Below are 13263 nucleotides of genomic sequence, written 5' to 3' on the forward strand. Positions count from 1 at the left end.
ATACTTGCACCAAGATCACATAAGGCATTACAATCAAAATCTTTAACCTTCATCTTAATGATGGGCTCCCAACCATCCTCTAGCTTTCTAGGAATAGAGGCTTCGCGCTCTAGTTTCTCTCTCTAGCTTTTATGAGAGCATTTGTAATATGTTTTGTGAAAGCCAAATTTATAGCACTAGCATTAGGACTTTTAGCAAGTTTTTGCAAGAACTTTATAACTTCAGAGATATGGCAATCATCAAAATTCAAACCATTATAATCTAAAGCAATGGGATCATCATCCCCAATGTTGGAAAAAATTTCAGCAGTTTTATCACAAGCAGTTTCAGCAGTTTTAGCAGTTTCGGGCAGTTTCTCGCGCTTTGCATTAGAAGTGAAACATTGCTAACACCAATTCTTTTATTATTAATAGTAGGAGGTGCAGCAACATGTGTAGCATTAGCATTACTAATCGTGGTAATAGTCCAAACTTTAGCTACATTTTTCTCTTTAGCTAGTTTTTCATTTTCTTCTCTATCCCACCTAGCACGCAGTTCGGCCATCAATCTTATATTCTCATTAATTCTAACTTGGATGGCATTTGCTGTAGTAACAATTTTATTTTCAATATCCCTATTAGGCATAACTTTCGATTTCAAAAGATCAACATCAGAGGCAGGACTATCAACTTTAGAAGCAAGTATATCAATTTTCCCAAGCTTTTCTTCAACAGATTTGTTAAAGGCAGTTTGTGTACTAATAAATTCTTTAAGCATGGCTTCAAGTCCAGGGGGTGTGTTCCTATTATTGTTGTAATAATTCCCATAAGAATTACCATAGCCATTGCCATTATTATAAGGATATGGCCTATAGTTGTTACTAGAATTGTTCCGGTAAGCATTGTTGTTGAAATTATTATTTTTAATGAACTTTACATCAACATGTTCTTCTTGGGCAACCAATGAAGCTAACGGAACATTATTAGGATCAACATTAGTCCTATCATTCACAAGCATAGACATAATAGCATCAATCTTATCACTCAAGGAAGAGGTTTCTTCGACAGAATTTACCTTCTTACCTTGTGGAGCTCTTTCCGTGTGCCATTCAGAGTAATTGATCATCATATTATCAAGAAGCTTTGTTGCTTCACAAAGAGTGATGGACATAAAGGTACCTCCAGCAGCTGAATCCAATAAATTCCGCGAAGAAAAATTTAGTCCTGCATAGAAGGTTTGGATGATCATCCAAGTAGTCAGTCCATGGGTTGGGCAATTTTTAACCAGAGATTTCATTCTTTCCCATGCTTGTGCAACATGCTCAGTATCTAATTGTTTAAAATTCATTATGCTACTCCTCAAAGATATAATTTTAGCAGGGGGATAATATCTACCAATAAAAGCATCCTTGCATTTAGTCCATGAATCAATACTATTCTTAGGCAGAGATAGCAACCAATCTTTAGCTCTTCCTCTTAATGAGAAAGGGAACAATTTTAATTTTATAATGTCACCATCTACATCTTTATACTTTTGCATTTCACATAGTTCAACAAAATTATTAAGATGGGCAGCAGCATCATCAGAACTAACACCAGAAAATTGCTCTCGCATAACAAGATTTAGTAAAGCAGGTTTAATTTCAAAGAATTCTGCTGTAGTAGCAGGTGGAGCAATAGGTGTGCATAAGAAATCATTATTATTTGTGGTTGTGAAGTCACACAACTTAGTATTTTCAGGAGTGGCCATTTTAGCAGTAGTAAATAAAGCAAACTAGATAAAGTAAATGCAAGTAACTAATTTTTTTGTGTTTTTGATATAGTAAACAAGATAGCAAATAAAGTAAAACTAGCAACTAATTTTTTTATATTTTGATTTAGTGCAGCAAACAAAGTAGTAAATAAAACTAAGCAAGACAAAAACAAAGTAAAGAGATTGGGAAGTGGAGACTCCACTTGCAGCGTGTCTTGATCTCCCCGGCAACGGCGCCAGAAAAAGAGCTTGATACGCGTACAACACGCGTCCGTTGGGAACCCCAAGAGGAAGGTGTGATGCGTACAGCGGCAAGTTTTCCCTCAGTATGAAACCAAGGTTTATCGAACCAGTAGGAGCCAAGAAGCACGTTGAAGGTAGATGGCGGCGGGATGTAGTGCGGCGCAACACCAGAGATTCCGGCGCCAACGTGGAACCTGCACAACACAACCAAAGTACTTTGCCCCAACGAAACAGCGAGGTTGTCAATCTCACCGGCTTGCTGTAACAAAGGATTAGATGTATAGTGTGGATGATGATTGTTTGCAGAAAACAGTAGAACAAGTATTGCAGTAGATTGTATTTCAGTATAGAGAATTGGACCGGGGTCCACAGTTCACTAGAGGTGTCTCTCCCATAAGATAAACAGCATGTTGGGTGAACAAATTACAGTTGGGCAATTGACAAATAAAGAGGGCATGACCATGCACATACATATTATGATGAGTATAGTGAGATTTAATTGGGCATTACGACAAAGTACATAGACCGCTATCCAGCATGCATCTATGCCTAAAAAGTCCACCTTCAGGTTATCGTCCGAACCCCCTCCAGTATTAAGTTGCTAACAACAGACAATTGCATTAAGTATTGCGCGTAATGTAATCAGTAACTACATCCTTGAACACAGCACCAATGTTTTATCCCTAGTGGCAACAGCACATCCATAATCTTAGAGATTTCTGTCACTTCCCCAGATTCACGGAGACATGAACCCACTATCGAGCATAAATACTCCCTCTTGGAGTTACAAGCATCTACTTGGCCAGAGCATCTACTAGTAACGGAGAGCATGCAAGATCATAAACAACACATAGACATAACTTTGATAATCAACATAACAAGTATTCTCTATTCATCGGATCCCAACAAACGCAACATATAGAATTACAGATAGATGATCTTGATCATGTTAGGCAGCTCACAAGATCCGACAATTAAGCACAATGGGGAGAAGACAACCATCTAGCTACTGCTATGGACCCATAGTCCAGGGGTAGACTACTCACACATCACTCCGGAGGCGACCATGGCGGCGTAGAGTCCTCCGGGAGATGATTCCCCTCTCCGGCAGGGTGCCGGAGGCGATCTCCTGAATCCCCCGAGATGGGATTGGCGGCGGCGGCGTCTCTGGAAGGTTTTCCGTATCGTGGCTCTCGGTACTGGGGGTTTCGCGACGGAGGCTTTAAGTAGGCGGAAGGGCAGGTCAAGAGGCGGCATGAGGGGCCCACACCATAGGGCCGCGCGGCCAGGGGCCAGGCCGCGCCGCCCTAGGGTTTGGCCGCCTCGTGGCCCCACTTCGTCTCCTCTTCGGTCTTCTGGAAGCTTCGTGGCAAAATAGGACCCTGGGCGTTGATTTCGTCCAATTCCGAGAATATTTCGTTACTAGGATTTCTGAAACCAAAAACAGCAGAAAACAGCAACTGGCACTTCGGCATCTTGTTAATAGGTTAGTTCCAGAAAATGCACGAATATGACATAAAGTGTGCATAAAATATGTAGATAACATCAATAATGTGGCATGGAACACAAGAAATTATCGATACGTCGGAGACGTATCACCCGTCAGCACGAGACGGTCAGAGAGGAACTGCCCTCTATGCAGCCCCACCTCTGTGCAGCCCCACCCGTCAGATTAACGGTAACGGTAAGGCCTCTGACCTGACGGTAACCCGCGTCTTCAAGGGGTTTCAAACTAGAGGGAGGGGAAAGCTGAGGAAAAACTAACGAGCTGGGGAAAACTGAGTACAACTAACGAAGCAGGGGCACGAAAATAGAAATCCCTTCCGGAAAATGCATAATAATGACATAAAGTGTGTATAAAACATGTGAGTATCATCATAAAAGTAGCATGGAACATAAGAAATTATAGATACGTTGGAGACGTATCACTGCTCAACTAAGCTAAATAGCAAGTTAAATGCAAGAATATAGTGCAAGAAGTTATTCAATCTAAGTTTTTAGGATCAAGAATACCAAGTTCTCCTCTCAAGTTTACAAGCCGGCTTCATCCAAAGGCTTAGTGAAAATATCCGCCAATTGGTACGCTGTCCCCATATGAGTGATATCAATATCCCCATTGGCAACATGGTCACGTAGGAAGTGATGACGAATGTCATTGTGTTTGGTGCGACAGTGTACCAAACACATTGGTGATCTTTATTGCACTTTCGTTGTCACATAGAAGAGGCACCGTACCAAGAGACACACCATAGTCTTTCAAGGTTTGCTTCATCCACAACAACTGAGTGCAACAAGATGCAGTGGATTTGTATTCGGCTTCGGCGGTGGATAGGGTGGTTGAGTTTTGTTTCTTGGATGACCAACTCACCAATGACCGGCCAACAAATTGGCAAACCCCGGAGGTAGACTTCCGATCAACCTTATCACCTGCCCAATCGGATCCGAATAGCCAATGAGTTCAAGGGTTGACCCCTTTGGATATCACAGCCCGAGAGTAGGATTAAGAACAAGGTATCTTAGAATTTGTTTGACCGCCATCAAATGGCTCTCCTTAGGAGCATATTGACAAACGAGCACACATCCATACACTTAACATGATATCCAGCCTAGAAGCGCAAGGTAGAGCAGGGATCCTATCATGGAACAGTATACCTTTGTATCCACATCCCTCTCACCATCACATGAGCCAAGCTGCTCCTTCACCGGCATGTGTGTCTTCATTGGGTTTGCATTGGTCATGTTGAACTTCTTGAGCATGTCCTAGTCATCAATAGCTCAAAAGCTTTGTTATGATTGAGGTTAGTTCCACCAAAGATAATATCATCAATATATATTTGACATATAAATAAGCCACCCCCTTTAACCCGCTTGGTGAAAATAGTGGAATCGACCGTACCCATGCAAAACTCATCATGTAGTAAGAAATTCCTAAGGAACTCATACCAAACACGTGTAGCTTGCTTGAGATCATAGAGGGACTTATGGAGTAAATACACATGGTTGGGTCGGCGTGGGTCTTCGAAACCCGGGGGTTGAGCCACATATGCAGTTTCTTGTAGGGGACCATTCAAAAATGCACTTTTCACATCCATTTGATATAGTTTGAAATTGTGGAAAGATGCAAATGCAAGCAAAAGACGAATAGCTTTAAGACGGGCTACTGGCGCAAAGGTATCCTCAAAATCCATACCTTCTATTTGGGTAAACCCTTGCGCCACTAACCTTGCTTTATTTCTTATGACAATGCCATTCTCATCTTGTTTGTTCTTGAATACCCATTTGGTCCCAATGACATTGATGCGATGATCCTTAGGTCTCTCAACTAGAGACCATACTTAATTACGAGTGAAACACTCCAATTCTTCTTGCATGGCAATTACCCAATCCGGATCAACCAAGACTTTATGTACCTTGAGTGGCTCAAAACTAGACACAAAAGCATGGTGTTGACAATAAGAGATAAGTAATGCATGATGTCTACGAGTTACCACTCCTTTCGAGATGTAATTTTAGCCCAGAAAAAGGATCCCCGGACTGTTGAAAGTTGTACAATTTAATTTATATATTGTTAATATGTGACATCCCAGATCCAGACACTCACTGTCTTAGTGAGTTTGGTAAACGGGACAGTTTTGAGCTGGTCTAGTTATATATTTGCAACTCGTTTACTTTTTCCTGGAGATTGAAATCCACTTTTGTACCAGGTTTGGGTACTATATTATGTACGGTTTTATCTATGATCAACTTGTATTTTCATGTCATGCTAGACCATGAGAAACCTATTGGAGCATGTACGCTTCGCAGCTAGGCAATAATCATATCTGAATCTGCTCCTCTGCATGTACATTGTATGGGCAGGAATTATAAAGACTAGATTAGGGGTGCGCCTTGGCGCACGATCCCGTTAAATTCATACCAATTTTAAAATTTGTATAACAACAATGAATAAATGTCCAACCATTGTAGGTTTTTAAAAATGATGTGCGCCTTGGCGCACGATCCCGTGAGACTCGTGTATAAGTAAGAAAGTGATAATACTTTTTCTTAGACCTTACAAAACATTGTGAATCACAAAAAATTACAAACAAAGCAAACGGTTTATAAAACACAATATCAAACTATACAAATTAATCATAGTCAAGCAGCAAACAAAGAACAAACTACTATTCATACTCTTTATTTTACTTGATAGATAAAGGAAGTACAGGCTAAGGGAGATAAGGAATTACATAAACCATAGCAACGGTTGAAAGAAAGTCACTATAGATTGACAATTAGTTACAGCACGAACTAAAAAAAATGAAAGCTTATGTAACAAAATACATCAGATTGATAATTAGTTATCCATTGGATAGATGTAGAGAATATACTGAAATATATTACACATAGTAGTCCCTCAAAATAAATTACACAGTAGTGCCTATTTAGGTCTAGAGTTCCACAAAGCTCCTACATAGGTAGATTTACATGCATGAAGTGTTTTAGGGTAGATAGTTCCAGCAAGCAACATCGACAAACAACAAAGAGGTCTTCCGTTCATACATTTATAGCCCAAGATCATAGATTGCAAGCTAACCATTTGCAACATACATGAATTCATTGTCGAGCACACTTCCCTGATATTTGGTCGGGTTCTTGACCAAAGTACCCGAGGAATCAATCATCCTCGCTGAAGCCAGATTATGAAGAGTAGATTCTTGATGGATACCAAAGAACCCGATCTATGATAACTACCGTGACATGATGGAATAGGTGGCGGTGTCATCGGTTGTGGCGGTGTCATCGGTTCTCACTGTAGTGGAAGTCGCCAATGCAATGATAGTAGATAAAATAGCACTCGCTTGGTCGCTCAGCTGCCTTGCCACCCAACCCAAGAGCTTTTTCAGATGCGCACGACAGCGCAGTAGTTGGGCGAGGTAGTGGCCTTCCAACCCGCCCGAGTTCGACTCGCCGCGGGAGAAAATTTCCGGGTGTCTCACCGAGGTCTTATCCCCTCATAAAATTCCGCTGGTGCCTCATTTTCCGTCCACAAGCCACAGGAGAGGACGACGTGTCCGTCGTTCCTGAAGCACCGCTTCAGAAGTCTCTTAGGACGTGTTGGGTATTGGTTGTAGGTCTACTTAGGGGCATAGCTAGGGTGCGCGTTGTGGTGGGCGTGGGTGTGTTGTGTGTTGCTGTGCTTCTGATCATACTACGGCTTGTATCCCTAGTTGAGGCTCAAAAAAAAACCAAGAGCTTGTTAGTCCTGAACAGACATACAAAGTATGTACATGATAAATTAGTGTATATGGCTAATTGAAATAATTTAAATAATGATAAACATTTTGTAAAACATTAGTATATAGTAAGCTGAACAAACATAACATTGTTAACATGATTACTGGAATCAGAACAAAATTGCATAAATTCAGTCTAGCCTATCAAACAGGGGCGATAACATGGCATGTCAAAAGCGACAAAACATGATATTTCTTGCATTACATGACATCTATAGCAGCGTTGATCATAAAAAACCCTGTATATTTATTTTCTGCCTCTATTCTTACATATAGAACTCCATCATATAATAGGTCTTGTGTCCTGGATACAAGTAGTACAACACTTGATTCAAAAAACAAAATCAATTAACTGCATGGGAACAGTGACTGTCTTAGTCTTACATGGAACTGGGAAAAATAGCAGATCATTGTAGGTCAGCCGTGAATCAATGTGTGTCGGCGCACACACGGCAGACACTCACAAGGTAGGATGCAAGTTTCCACCAATCCTCTAAACCCTGAAAAAACAACATCGAACAATCACAGTAAGTTCGTAACCACACAATCCTAGATAGAAAATTTGATGAGCAAACCGAAGAACATATATTGAGCCATGTTCACTTAGGTAGGTGTCTGCATATATGTAAGCATTTGATAGATGTAACCAAAGATAGCAACGACAACTTTCGATCCCAAACCCAGCTTCCGCCTCTCGCCATGACAACTCCCGGCCAGACCTCTGCCTCCGTCGGCAGCCTGACCACCGCAGCCCTCTCCACCGACACCAGCGCGGCCCTCTCCTCCACTGTGACGGTCGCCACCTCGCCGGCCTCCCTCGCCGTCAACGTCGCCAGCGTGAAAACGCACGTCCCTGTCGTCCTCGACCTCAAGGCCTCTAACTTCTCCAAGTGGCGCATGCTCGTCAGCGTTCTTCTCGGTCGATACGAGCTCACCGGCCACGTCACCACCAACACTCCCGTTGCTGCTCGCACCGCGGAGTGGTGCCGCTAGGACTTCACGGTCCGCTCGTGGCGTTTTCCCTCATCTGTCTTGTTTGCAGCTTTTAACTAACCTAAACACAGCTCAGAGCTTAAACTTTTTATTTGTTTTGGGTCAAATATAAGTACTGGAATACCTTACAACTACTCTGTGTAGGCTCAAGTTTTTGATTGATTTGATTGGAACTTGAAGCCGAGAGTTAAGAATAGCACCTCCTGAAGCTCCCTGTTGCAGGCTATATGACTTGCACTTAAACCACTCTTCAGAACATCAAAAAATAGATGATTCACCACATAAGTGATGTCTAATAGCGTGCAATGATCTAAATCTTGGTTGAAATTTTCATTTACAAAATCATGCATTCTTTTGTCTAATTGGTTTACATAGAAAGCCTGGAAAGTTAGGTAAATTTAGCTCCGTGTTGCAGGTCATACCTATTTTCTTCCAATGCTAAACCAGCCAATTGCTTAGCACTTACAAAGTTAATTAACTTGTTCAAATACCGCAGGCCTACACCTCGCAACGGAAGCAACCTGGTGGCACCACCATTAGGATCAGTACCAGCTGTTATGGGCAGGGTGCCGGGTTAGGGAGGGAGAGCTTTGCACATTTCCCTGGGTAGAGAACTCACTGATGGAGCACTTTATTCATGATGGAACTGTGCTAAATTATCTGATGAACATAGGAAAGCGATGTTTCTCTCACTTGCCGACAGTCTAGCAAAGGCATCTGTACTCAGCAGATTTAGTAATCAAGAGTGCACAGTGCTTGCGATGTATCATTTCAGAAAAGTAAATCAAATTTAACTCAAAATAAAGAATGTGGTATTCTGGTAATGATAATATACGAAGAGCAGATAAAACCTACAATGTGATAATAAAAATAAAAATGGGAGTACAACCAAAAGAATACCTCCACCACCAAAGCAAATATGATGCCACCAAATCAATGATGAGCCTTATGTTAAAGCATACTTACAAAAAAATTGTAGGCTACCCTTTTAAATGCCCAATGATTATTTTGTGGCCTCGTTTCTAGCTCTCGCTCACGCTTTATACGCAATATAGCGATTACTGCTACCTTGTTATCAGAGCACTGGCGATGGAGAACAGGTGGCTGATAATATGGCTGTTCAGTGTTCAGGTGTGGTGCCATCCAAATTCGCATAATCATCATCAGTTGAACCATATCTGCTATACTTGCGGGAACCCTGACAATGTAGTCCCATTATCAACAAGCTGAGCCTCATACTGGAGGAGAAAAGGGAAACAATTGTAAATTAGGAGGCATACACAAATCAAACGGATCTGGAGTAAGAAAGGTAACAGACCAGGGCATCAAACAAACTGGGTCATAACATCAGTTAATGATATATATTCTGCTCCATTGGAGTGCACCATAATATCAGGTAGAACTATCGACTATCTATTAAATTTGGCCAATATTACATGCTACATAATGTGCAGAATAGCATCACACATATACGTAGGTGCAAGTGGTATTTGGTTCCATCACAGTAACAATGTAATTATTTACATCCAGTCACCACAAAAATGTTTAAAAAATAGAGCAACAAACCTTGCAGTAGTCAATTTGAAAATACACCAACTGAAGATTACACTCAACCGAATCTTCAGTTAAGATGCGTCGATAGATATGTCACTATGTGAAATCTTATTGGTTTGATTTTTCGAAAGCAACCAATACACAAAAACAATGTAAAGATCAAAGGAATGTCGGTCATTAAAAAGAAGTAACAGACGTCGAGGAATCGGTCCACATGTACGGAATTAGTCCACCATATATGTAGAGAAACGATATAAAAATGGATGCCTCATATTTAACACTTGTGATGCACTTGATAATTAGTCAGGAAAAACAATGATTGGCCATCTAATACTAAAATGGATGCTGAAGCACAAAATTATATCTGTAATTAGTCATTTGCTAAGTAGATGTAGAGGAAATTATGCTGTGCGGGTTGGGTAATACAGCTAATCATGTAAATAACAAAAGAAATCGCTTTTGCAAATAAAGTGACGCCCAACGATTAGGCAGCGAGGTTATATTTACCTACACTTCTATCCCGTGTATAGAAAATAAGAAAACTTAAAGTATGTAGAGGCCACTATGGGTGACTTATGGAGGCGACCGCAGGCGGTGGTTTCATCCCTTACATGTAGGCTCGTAGTCCCGAGGCCACCGTATTTTCACCCAATATTTGAGGCACTCCAATCATTCTGCAGCACTAATGTGGTCTTACATGTTCTCATTTCAGCCATTCCAAAACAGATTTATCGTTCTCTGAATTTAAGAGCATGTAAGAGCACAACACTACAATACAGCAACAGTAAAGATATCGACTAACTTTCATCTGAAGCATATCGATTACCTTTACATCAATAAGATCAACCAAGTTATCTTTAAGTAAGCTCTGAAACACTCCTTTGTAGGGTGGTAATGGCCACTTTGAGGCCAAATAACCTGTCAACAACAAAGTTCAGAAGGTGTCAGCATGTTGGATGATTAAACTGGATGCAAAAGCATTTTGCAGTATTAGCATTACAGACCTTCAGAGTTCTCCTTTAAAAAAATTCAGAGTTCCATTTTCAGCAACCAATCGCCCAACATCATGTTAGATGATAAACTGGATGTTTTCACACTCAACTCCTAGTGAAAAGTTGAACTACCACAGAAGCATGTTTTCGCACTCAACTCCTCGACGAAGTGATGCAATATGAGCTTCTCCGGCTTGTCATCCTGAAGTAAAAGCACAGCTAGATTTTCTAATTTCAGATCAGACAGCCGGCCAGATTTTCCTGGACAGTTTATGACACAATGTCCAACGCCAGAAATAAAGATAGTTTAGCATATTTAGATTGAAGGAAAAAATAGTACAAGCTCACTTCCTCATTTTACTTGGAAATCAAAATCTTCTGACATATAAACTACCATCGCTCCAGCTTTAAAATTTTACATGCTTAGTTCCTGATTTTATTTATGTATCACGCCTTTCTATCACAAAGGTAGCCTCCTCAGGTGCAGTACAACAAGGGATCATATGAAACTCCTCTAAAGCTAAACCAATGGCATAATTCTAGAACATATATACAGAACAAAGACCCAATCCTTCCGGGTGAAGGCTATCGTGGATGCACAGCGAGGGCTCCGTGAGGGGCCACAACACTATCATATCAACATGGATGAGAAAATGGTGATAAGTAGATAATGGAAGTGAACCAGGAATTTACATATTTCATGCTCCTGAGTATGCCATGGTGAGCTAGAACAAACTACATACTAAAGAAACTAAGCAAAAGAGCAAGCTGGCAACCAAATTTGGAGTAATGAGAAGCACACATAGTTTATCAGTTCTGTATCAAAAGATAAGCCCCCTTATTTATCTAGACGCGAAGAGAGGCAATTTAAGCATGAACAAGCTGCTTTTCAACTCCGATGAAGATCCGTCAACCGGTGAGTGAGAGAAACATTCCACTCAAAAGAAGAACTCAGATCTCATCAATAAAACTGGTGCCTTCCATATAATGAAATACCTGATGCAAAACAACAGAATTATTAAAATGATACATAGCAGATTGGAAGAACATTTTATGTATATTGGTGAATAAAACCATGAACCTTTACTTGAATCGGACCTTTAAGGTTAAATAGAGTATACCCATGCCAAGTACCAAAAAATCCATCATCATGATCCTTTAATGGAAATCTCGCATTGCATTTTAAGAGTAAAATATCTAATTACTGGGAAGTGCATATACTATTGGGCAATTATGATTTTAAGAGAAGTAAATATTTGTGGACATCACGAAAAGAACATCTGAGACTATAGACAATATGAGATGCTTTGCATATCTAATAGTGTACCAACTATCTCTAGATAGTGCAAGACATTTTTCCCGAGGCCATGGATAATAACATGAATATAGACCTCCAGAACCCATTGCATCTTCTTAAGCACAAATCTGTTCTGGAACACATATCTAGACCAGCCAAATCTTTTCAGAAACACACATTCATATTACTTAAGAACCCACAAGAAAGACCAATCAAATTAGTAATCTTTGCACTTGATCAAGGGGCATATTCCACCAACTTTGGTGATCATATGATCCAAAGAACACCAAATCACTTACCCAGAAGTATCATGCAACACTCTAACACGTTCATAAATTCTATTATAACCTGTATATCAAGAAATCCATCTCCAAACATCAAAATCTTGCAAAAAAGGTACAAAGAACATATATGACAGCAACTAAAGCAATACCATATCATGTATTCCATGCATTGGTCCACATATCTGATCCAACAGTAATTTATATGGATTCCTTTATGTTCTAGCAAACCTAGAAAAACAGCAAATTTGAACCAGGTTGCTGTTAGGCTTGTTCTTGCTCACCAGCCCAGTCCTCAAGTCCCTGTCGATTTCCATAGGAAAAGCAACCAATTAAACACAACAATCTAGGTAATATCTAAGAAAAATTCATCATTAGAACCTAGAAAAACAGCAAATTTGAACCCGGTTGTTGTTGGGCTTGTTCCTGCTCACCAGCCCAGTCCTCAAGTCCCTGTCGATTTCCATAGGAAAAGCAACCAATTAAACACAAAAATCTAGGTAATATCTAAGAAAAATTCATCATTAGAACCTAAATAAAAGGCAACACATTATTACCAAGAAAGCCACCTCAGTAGTCCTACTTCCTAAGCTGCTGCATCAAGATGGGGATCCCATGAGAGAGAGAGAGAGAGAGAGAGAGAGAGAGAGAGGAGGAGGCAGGGGAAAGTGAGAGGAGGGCAAACCTGCAGGTCCCCTTCAAATAAGAGGTGAAGGAGGGTATTTCCCTACGATGGTGGTCGTCGTCCTTGGCGCCGGTGAAAGGCGGAGGGAGCTCCTCCACCACCGCCGCCGAGCTACTCTAGGCCGTCTCTAAATGTGTTATGGGACCTGACAATAGGAAGAGTGTACACTGAATAAATGTGTTATCCATAAACATATATCTTAGGCCTAAAA

General features: G+C 40.7%; 2 long non-coding RNA genes across 2 annotated transcripts; both read right to left on the bottom strand.

The window, feature by feature from the left end:
• Nucleotides 1–7473: 7473 nt before the first annotated feature.
• Nucleotides 7474–8355, bottom strand: LOC139837554 (uncharacterized). Its single transcript, XR_011754062.1, has 2 exons — nt 8305–8355; nt 7474–7750 (listed from the first exon to the last, which is right to left on the bottom strand). It is a non-coding gene; the product is annotated as an uncharacterized lncRNA (long non-coding RNA).
• A 998-nt stretch (nt 8356–9353) lies between these two features.
• LOC127342002 (uncharacterized) lies at nt 9354–11624 on the bottom strand. Its single transcript, XR_007876105.2, has 3 exons — nt 10802–11624; nt 10624–10715; nt 9354–9481 (listed from the first exon to the last, which is right to left on the bottom strand). It is a non-coding gene; the product is annotated as an uncharacterized lncRNA (long non-coding RNA).
• Nucleotides 11625–13263: the final 1639 nt, after the last annotated feature.

The sequence above is a fragment of the Lolium perenne genome, chromosome 3 (genome assembly GCF_019359855.2).
Source record: "Lolium perenne isolate Kyuss_39 chromosome 3, Kyuss_2.0, whole genome shotgun sequence".
In the NCBI taxonomy this organism is placed as follows: Eukaryota; Viridiplantae; Streptophyta; class Magnoliopsida; order Poales; family Poaceae; genus Lolium; species Lolium perenne.